The sequence below is a fragment of the Eptatretus burgeri genome, chromosome 25 (assembly GCF_056783735.1).
Source record: "Eptatretus burgeri isolate ZD-2024b chromosome 25, Ebu_testis_v1, whole genome shotgun sequence".
NCBI classification, from domain to species: domain Eukaryota; kingdom Metazoa; phylum Chordata; class Myxini; order Myxiniformes; family Myxinidae; genus Eptatretus; species Eptatretus burgeri.
In genome coordinates, this window is record NC_140985.1 from 241,001 (window position 1) to 251,000 (window position 10,000).

At 42.0% G+C, this 10,000-nt stretch overlaps 1 protein-coding gene across 10 annotated transcripts in view; it reads right to left on the bottom strand.

Annotated features, from left to right (window-relative positions):
* Positions 1-10,000, bottom strand: part of LOC147007774 (uncharacterized) — a 241,636-nt gene that overhangs the window by 74,718 nt on the left and 156,918 nt on the right. The gene's annotated exons all lie outside the window — the stretch shown is intronic.

Consider the following 10,000-nt stretch of genomic DNA (forward strand, 5'->3'; position numbering starts at 1 on the left):
AGTAATTGCATGAACGTCTCTGCGCGGAGAAACTTTTCGGCTGCAGAACTGAAAAGCAAAATGTCTAAAGTTTGTTATTTCAACACCGCGTGTCAAAGCCATCCCGACTATCGGGATTGGCTAGAAAGGGTGTCCATCCACAAAGCAAGATGTGAGTGCCCTTTGTGACGCCAAGTGGATAACACCAGAAAATGGCGATGAGACTGTCCGCCAGTGCTCAAGATATCTGACTGACGCTTCAGTCAAACACGCACACTTTGATCAAAAGAAAGATCGCCTCGACCATCTGTGGCATGCAGACATCGCAAAAAAGCCGGAGTTCAGTAATCTGTGGGAGGTTGTGAGACAACTTTTGCTGCTATTCCATGGACAGGCAACAGCTGAAAGGGGCTTCTCGATAAACAAAGAAATTGAGGTGGAAAATCTGGGAGACGAGTCCTTAATTGCCCAGAGAGTAATCTGTGATCATCTTCACAATGTCGGAGGGTTGCAGAAAGTTGAACTCGACAAGAAGCTGCTATTGTCTGCAAGTGCTGCACGAAGGAAGTACCAAGATTTCTTGGATGAGCATTGGCTTGGCCATTAAAACTTGGATGAGCATTGGCTAACCCGAACAGCTTGGCTATTAAAACTAATAATTTATCAAAACGTTGGTAGATCCAGCAGCCTCCACATTCTTGTCTTGGACGAGGAAACAAAGAAGAAGCGCCGTTTCCTCAGCGATGTTGTTTATGAAGAGGTGCTAACGAGATAAAGGTGTGTACAATGTACATGGAGACAATTTTTATGATTACTTATTTAATGAAGAAAAATTGTTCCGAAAATAATTTATCAAAAAAAGTGCACAACTTCTTTTTGTTTCCAATTGTCAAAACGGTGTAGTGTGGCCTTTGGAAGTGTTAAGGAATTCAGCTCCATTCAACATGCTTGCCAACGAAATACATCTCAATTTGGTGGTAAAAACGATTCACAACGACGGGTTTCCTTACTCAATGCTCTGCAGTCTGCATTCAACCCCTTCATTTGTCATCTCATTGACCTCATTTCATCTATCTATAATTCCAGCAATCTGTGTGTGTGTGTCTGTCTGTGTGTGTCTGTGTGTCTGTCTGTCTGTGTGTGTGTGTGTGTGTCTGTGTATGTGTGTCTGTGACCGCTGTTTCCTGACAACCAATGGTCCAATCTAATTGAAACTTGCCAGCTATATTGCTGGGGACCTGAGTACGTGCCTTTTCAAGATTTGATATTAATCGGACAAGTGATTCCCAAGTTATGCCCATTTAGTTACCAATCACAGGACACGTTGCTGCGTAGGCGTGGCTGCATCGGCCGGTGCGCGGCCGGCTGACGATGATGTCACGTGCCGTGCCGGTTACGTTGGGGATCGATTGGTGCCTTAGTTACCGTGGTGTAGGAGTGTCAATGGTAAATGGCAGCGAATGTCATGGCAAGCAAAGACAGGGAGGTAAACTTGATTTTAATGTGGATTTTAATGAACTATGTGTTTGTAAGTATCACAGCATTTGTTACTTCAATGCAAGAGATAATTCGTGGAATGATATGAACATTCCGTACGGGCACGCACTACTTTTGGATAGTGATGACTGACTGTATTCAAATAATTTCTCAATTTCTTATCCGCATTTATAGATAAACACAATGCGCCAATCCAGTCGTCGTTTATGAGAGCGAAGGAATGGCCTGTGTGTTTGTTGTTTCTGGCACGCGGTTTGAAAGTTTTTTTTAAATTTTTTTTGTATGTACGGCCAGGCACGTATGGGCACGCACGTACGGCCATGCACGTAAGGCCATGCGAGAGCGAAGGAACGGCCTGTGTGGTTGTTTCTGGCAAACGGTTTTAAAGTATTTGTTCTTTTCTTTTTTTCCCCCACGTACGGCCATGCACGTACGGCCACGCACGTACTGGCACGTGAGAGCGAAGGAACGGCCTGTGTGGTTGTTGTTTCTGGCACGCGGTTTGGAAGTTTTTTTTGTTTGTTTGCAGGTACGGCCACGCACGTACGGGCACGCACGCACCTATGGGCATGCACTAGTTTGTTAGTAAAGCTCACAGTTTGAGAGAGTCCTCCAAAAAGAAAGAAAAATAATTGATAGCGTTAGAGAAACTTGTGGAGGAAAATGTTAGGCTTCTGAGAAACCTGTAAATGCTTGTGGCACTTACGGATGACATGCTCGTCAGTTCAACAAAGGTGACTTGTTGATAACAAGTGACATTAAATGCAAAACTTCTGAGAAAATCTGTAACAAGTATTTTCTTCGCAGATTTATTAATATATACATTTTCTTGTCTCATACAGTAAAACAGTGTTATGTGAAATTGCCTTCACATATTGCAGCTTCATCGCGGCTTTTAAGATAAGTATGTAAAAGTGTTTTGTTTTTCCAAAGATTTGTAGTTTTTTAAATTAATATATACGTTTTCATGTTTCATGCAGTAAAACAGTATTGGTGTGTAATTAGGTCCCCTGTATTGTGTGTGTAAAGACACATACATAGGCAAACTGTGGTAGAAAATTCAAGAGTTGTTCTCAATCCCTTCTATTTTTAAAAAGGCCCACTATTTAAAAAAAAACATGTTCAATGAAAGATGTAGAATAAAAGCAAGAGGTGTGCTTTTGAAGTGGAAGCCATGCCAAACATTCATAAGTTGGCACCACAATGATCAAATTGTTGTGTTTTTTGGTCAGAACAAGTATGTGGTTACTTTAATTTGCCTCACATTTTTTTTGAAGGATATTTTAGTTTAAGGCCGCCGCCAATCTCAACGACAAATTAAGACATAATGTGATCATAATAATCACCATTATAAATAATCATTTGCATATCTAATTGTTTATATACTTAGTGTACATTGTACGAAAGTCTACATCCATTTGTAAATGTCGGTACAATATCTGATTCAACTTTTTTTCATAATTTCATATCAAATTATTTGGACAAATGTACTTGGATCCATTGTAAAAAGTGAACAGTGATTGGTTTTATAATTGCCAGGATATAATAAAATGTAACAATCAGCATTGGCAGTTACGACAGGGCTGTGTATTCGGTTAAAGCCTAAATAAGATAGAGTTCTGCTCCATGCCTAACTTTGGAAATGATTTTGGTACACTTCTTGAAGCTTTACTAAACTGATTTATATATTGTTAGATTCCACTTAAGTCAAACTTCCTTACATTATCTTTATTTTTCCGATAGGTTTGTTAGTAAAAAATTTATTTTTAAAAAGTACCTTTTGGGACTGCAGAATCATTAGAAATTGATCCATTAAAAAAAAAATTCGTTTAAAAATAGAAGGGATTGAGAACAACTCTTGAATTTTCTACCACAGTTTGCCTATGTATGTGTCTTTAAGTGACAAAAATTTCAGAGCTGTGTAACTTTCAACATTGTGAACACTTGGAGTAAAACCGGGGTAAATTTCAGTGTCGTTGAGTCTGGCGCAAAGTTCAGACACTTATGCACCCAAGATTTTGCTCCAAAAGGTTTCAGTTTTCTTGTGTAAATGATCCATTCACTAGATTATGTAAATCAGGCAACAAAATTCTTCATGATGAATAAACTGACTGTTGGCAGCAATTTGAAAACTGAAATTGTTTTGACTGCATGTTACACATCACTACTTTTGAGAGTAATTATCTGAAAAAGTATTTTCAGTAAAACATTTTTGATGTCAGATTCTGAAACCCTCACTAATAGACACCATTTGTGTGAATTTTCAGAACTCTGTTTGTAAAACTCTGGAATTTAGAGCCCTCCAAAAATGCTTCAGATACAAATCTGCAACTGGCAACTGCCAGAATTGAAACACTCCGAGGGTGTTTGTAGGGCCATATCTCGAACACTACTTGGAATTTTGAGCTATTACTTGGCAAACCTTACTCATATATGTTAAGGTAGCTTTGAGAATTTTTCAGGAAAATCGGAGGGGGTCACCGCAGAATTTCATTTTTTGGGCTGATTTGACACGGAATGACCCGTTTATAATTATTATTCAATTGAATTTAGAATGGGATGAAAATAAATTCAATTCCAATCAAATGGAAGACCAAATCGGTGCAGTTCTGCATTGGAGTCATCAGAAGGAGCCCAAACAAGCAAAAAGCAAAGATGAAGTCATCAGGAGGAACGTGGATAGGATTCACATTTCAGCTGTGACTCCTCGAGCCTCAAACCCATCCAGGAATAGCCAAGTGAGCCGATCAAGTTTGAATATAAACATGTACAGTATTTCACATCACTTCGAGATTATAATTGTGACGTTTCACATTGCTTGATGAAGCGGTTCCAGAGAAAACGTCATTTCATAATTTTTTTCTTCCATCCAATATAGTTGCCAAACCATGAGACCAAGCAATTATTCCTGAACAAACTTGGACACCCAAGCTTGGAGAACATTTGTGTGAAGCGTTCCTTCAATCTGTCCAGCCGTTCTGGAGAAGAATATTTTTAAAGGTTTTCGGATAAATCCAACATGGCTGCCACACCACGTGACCTATGACGTTGTAATTATCATGAAAACATTCTCCATGAGTTGTCTCACCTTTGATGACAATTTTGTCTCAATCCGACAAGAGGTTGCGGAGAAAAACACAAGTTCTGTGCAGACAATCATCAACCAAACAAACAAATGGACACAAATGAAATTCTCTCTCCATTGGCGAGGGTCAAAAGAATTGCAGTGTTATCTGGCAATAATAATAACAAACAAACAAATAAACCAATGTCACCCGCAGGGTGACCCGTATCTTGCCAAAAGGTGACCACATGTGACTTCTTTAAGGTGACACTGAGGTGAACAGAGCTGCTATCCACCAGGAGCGACTCCTTGAGGAATATCTACCGACGAGAGATTCCGATGAGAATCATTCTACAGAGTAACCATGAAAAATATGCGTTTGCCTCATAACGTCACCAAATGACGTCATAATGTCTCAAGCTTGACATATATAGAAAGCACTCATCGAGGTGTTCAATTTGAGGTACTACACGATATGGTTTCTAAAACTTGAAAATTTGACCTTGGGGTCAAATATGTTTGACCTAAGGCGCTAACCATGAAGGTCAAGGCCAATCGCCACCAAAAATTAATCAGCTGAGCGCCAGACCATGAACTATATTCCCATGAAGTTTGAAGACGATCCGATCAAAATTACTCAAAAAATAAGGGTTTCGTCGACTCCCCTGATTTGCGACAAAGTGACCTTGACCTTTGACCTTGACCTTCAAAATTTTATGCGCTGATAGGGACCTCTATAGGCCTCTGATATGCGAAGTTACAAAAATTTCCAATGACAACTGTGCTCTGCAGAGTGATTTATACGTGATTACAGACAAACAAAAAACAAGCTGTTGTGCATGTTATGCATGTGCATTTAAAAATGTTGTGCAATGTGTTGTCACACCTTTCATTTGAAAGTACTGTATTATAATTCATATCAACTTTCGTTTGAAGTGTTTTAATTGAGTGATTCTCGTGCACGTACTGATGTACATTTTTTGCACCGACTTCATCACTTTTAAACTTCCGTCCCCTGGTTTTAAAAGATTATAAAATTTATCGCAGTCCCCGTCCACACCCTCGTCTCTGTCACAGTCGTCATCGTCATTCTTCGTCTCCATCAAATGGTTTCTTTTTTCGAGGTGCTTTCTTCCTTTTAGTACAGCGGCTGAGCACCAGAATCTTTCAGGTTTTTGCAGAAAGCATGAAACTTTGCACAGGGCAAACCTTTTGCCATTTCAGGGCCAATTGCTGTTGCCATCTCATGCACGGGAATGTATCGGAATTCCTTTCCTGTTCCAAACGCTATCCATAGTTTTTCAAGGTTTACCAAGTTCTGAAAATGAGCCACAGCCAGAACAACAACGTCCGTGTCAACAGTCCTGATCATCACATCTTTAAAACCAGAATTCAGGGCATCTTTCACATGGAGTCGAATCCTGGTGTCAGCCTCCTCATGTGAGCAAGGCTGCAGTCCATCCAAGTTGTGGTTCATATTAGAGCTGACAACTGACTCATGAACAGTGGATATGATAACCCTGTCGCCAGTGTCCTTTGACACACTCTCAGCACCTAGGAACTGGAACAGTTCATCCTTGTTGTCATCATTGTGAAGGAAGTTTTTCCGATTGCCTGGCAGATTCACATTTGGAGACACACGTCTACGAGCCCCTGTCCCTCTATTTTCTCTTGCTGTGAGCTTCAAAGTGTTTCTCTGATAAACATCCCAAACAATATCGACTCGAAGAAACCTTTCCAGCTCTGAAACTACACATGGTACAAATACCTCCCTGGCATATTCCCCAAAGGTCCTGGATTCTCCAACTGGCAGAAAGTGCACCACTGCAGCACCATCAAGTATTCCTCCTTCAGCAGTTGGAGTATTCAAGTGGGCTGATTTTCCGCGAGATTCAAGACATCCGAGGAGATCAGATTTCTTTCCTTGCCTAAGTTTCCCTGCTGCAGATAATGATGGTGGAAATTTCTGATTCTCGTGCTTGAAAAATTCCTCAAGATTTCCTGCTCTTGACTGGCTACCGATGTACAATCAAGCAAATAAAGAACAGTCACTTGAGTTCAGAGATCTTCTGCTTATCCTTCGGTTGGGCCGCCTCGTTCGGTCGACTGAACTGAGAAAAACTGAGAAATGTTCGTTCATACACAAGCATCAAACCACATTATTGTATCCTATTTTATTAATTATTTTTATTACGGTCTGAATTTGGAACGGTAGTTTATGGACACCTTGTATACCAATGAAAACAATCCGAATCAAATCCTACCATTCAAAGTACTGGAAAGTACCGATAAATATCACAGTAAGAAGTTGAAGAATAAATTGGAAAGCAAATAGGCCAACTGTTACAACTCAGAAATGTAACAACCACACCACATGATCTCTGTAACAACCACACCACGTGATCTTTGAAACAACCATATCACGTGATCTCTGCAACAACCACACCATGTGATCTCTGTAACAACCACACCACGTGATCTCTGTAACAACCACACCACGTGATCTCTGAATCAACCACACCACGTGATCTCTGTAACAACCACCCCACGTGTTTTGTTTCAATCCCGAACATGTTCCCTTCATCCCCGTATTCCAATGTGGAGCGATGACCCCAATGGTGTTTATCTCATTCTTACAGGACACATGAACCACCATGAGACCCCATGAAGGACGAGTTTATCTCCCATCCCTTACTCGGCGGCCATATTGATTTTACTTCTCGATTTTACTTCAATTTAATTCAACCACAAACGACACGTGACCTCTTTGTCTCCTTTTATTGTTTGTCCACCAATTGTAATCAAATAGTGGGGCAGATAACCTCATATATGGAATGTATTGTGCATTTTATGACTAAAGCATGAAATTTTCAGCAGTGTTTGTATATACCATAAAGTTTATTTTCAGACGTGGAGCCACTTCAGATTTGACTTCTGAGCCCGATAAGAGGTCATTGACCTTGTACGATGAAAAATCTTCATTTTTGGCATTATCGCAGGAAAAACCTCAATATACACCACTTTTTTAAAAGCTATTTTACCTGTTGCTGCACATACCTCTTACTTAGACTCCACATATATCCTACAGGTTACATTTTAGATGCAAACAATGACCTCAGCCGGTGTTTATTTTGGCTGGATTAAACAACTTTAACATGTATCCATCTGTATCAATTATCTGAAGAATAGTGATGGACAGGGTGATAGTAATTTAGTTCAGGCCATGTTTGTCCATGTTTGTCCTCTGTAGATGATCTTGCCAACCACTTTGTGCACACCAATGTACCTGAAACTGACGCCAGCACCAAGAGCTATCCACATTTCTTCCGGCTTTATCTTCAGGAATGCAGCCACAGCCAATACCACGACATCAGTGTCGACCGTGCGTATGGTCACTTTTGTGCTCCCTTTCTGCACAACATCTTCCATACTGAAGCGTTGGCAAACTCCATTGTTGATGTCGGATGACACTTGCAGGAGGCGGTCATATGAGACACACATCTCGAGATGGAAGAGTGTGTCAATGAGCCCCCTCTTGCGTGTGACAGCATGGACTTTCAGTGCAATGTAGAGTGGAAGTGGAGTTTCACGGTCACGGCTGTGACGCAAGGTGCTTGATGACTTCACTGCTCGTGCATGTTTGACACTGTTGAAGACCAGCAGCTGTGACAGTGTTAGGGCGGCAGTTGTGGTGGCTGTGTCCACCAGCTGGGTCTGGTGTTTGATGTTGGCCCCATCCTGAATCATGTTCACCAGAGCCAAGAGTGTTGGTGGAACCGCTGCTTTCTGACATTCGGGCTGGAATGATCCATCAAAGGCGAACTTGGTGTCGAACATCTCTTTGCGCAGCACCTGTGCTGCTCGCACCAAATGCATGGCATCACTGTCATGGTCACAGGCCTTCCTGAGAGCATCTCCAATGTCTTCTGCAAACGTCAGAAGTGTGTCTCTCCCTTGTGAATGTGCTCTTAGGTCAGGGAAGGCAGACACGAGTCAGATCTTCAATCTGGTGGTTTGAATCCGAGTCTCCACTGTGGCACCCAGCTGTTCCAGTCGGACCTTGTACAGGTCACCCAGGTCTGCCAGCTTGAAAACAGGAGCACAATCGTCGCCACGCGTGTCCTCCATGAATGCCACCAACTCAGCAAAGGCGATGCCTTGCAGACGAGCATCATCCCCATACTCATCCTTGGAGGCAGCTTGTCTGGCTCTGTTGTAGAGAATGCGGAGGCAGTTGCGGTGATACTTGGCGTCGAGGCCAATCATGTCCCCGGGGGCAAGTTTGGCCAGCAGCTCCGTGTCCTCCAGCTCTAAGGCACACTTCCGAACATTCGTGTCTATCTGTTTGGTTGACGCTTCATGTCGGCCTTCAGAGCCAGCTGACTCATTGCAGAAGAAACACACAGGCTCTGTGAGCTTCACGTGGCTGTGAGCAGACCGTGTGTGAACAGTCGAACCACCACTTGAACTCCGCTGTACTAGTCGCTGAAGCTTTGTTTGGTTGTACTTTATCCGCCAGGTTTTATGCCACAGAGCACTGTGTGCAATCAGCGTGGCCTCTACGCCACCTCCATCGTCCAATCTGTCCAGATTCAGCTCAGTCGGCATGTGGCCAATGTCCTGAAACTGGAGGAGGTCCTCTGCCAATGACACATAACCGCTACCCACAGGTTTCTTGCTGGATTTGGCTGGACACTGCAAGGCATCCCATGTTTCTGCTTGGCAAAGAATACAAAGCTTCCAGTCAGTTGGGCAAGGTGGCTTGGGTTGTTTGGATGTGCTGCAAGGTTGAGTTGGATCTATCAAGACATGGCGTTTTGACATGGTGACAGCGTCCTCCACTACCCTGTGAATATAGTTTCTTCAGGCTTGCCACCACCAGTTGTTAAACAGTTCTATAATCTAAGGATAGCTGTTAGCAGAACCTCCAGGATGAGTCTGACAGGCTATCTGAAACACACAAAGCATAAATCGTGTTAGCGCAATCGAAGATGATTTTACGTGAAAATATCACATTTAAATGTGTTGGACCAATGAAAATTAAATGATTTTGATCATCAAAGTACCTGAAATTAACCACAAACACTCTGTAGGATATATACACATCTTTATTGGAATAAAAATGCATTGTTTACATCGTTCAACATGTTTATAATGAAGGATGGGATGGTAAAAAACAGTTATCTTCGATGTTCAAGGTCATTGACCTCTCAAGGTCATTAAAGGTCAAACACAGAATGGCTCCACGTCTGAAAAGAAACCTTATGGTATGTAGATGGTATGTTAGAACTTTCATGCTTTCGTCATGAATTGCACAATTGATTTGCCTATCTGCCCCACTAAAATCGAACAAGATGAGGGAACTTGGGACATCAGGAATCGTGGAATGACACCGCAAGTTTAAGAGAATCTCGAGGTCGAGGGGCGGAGCTTCTCGTTGGGAGTGCGTGACGTCACATC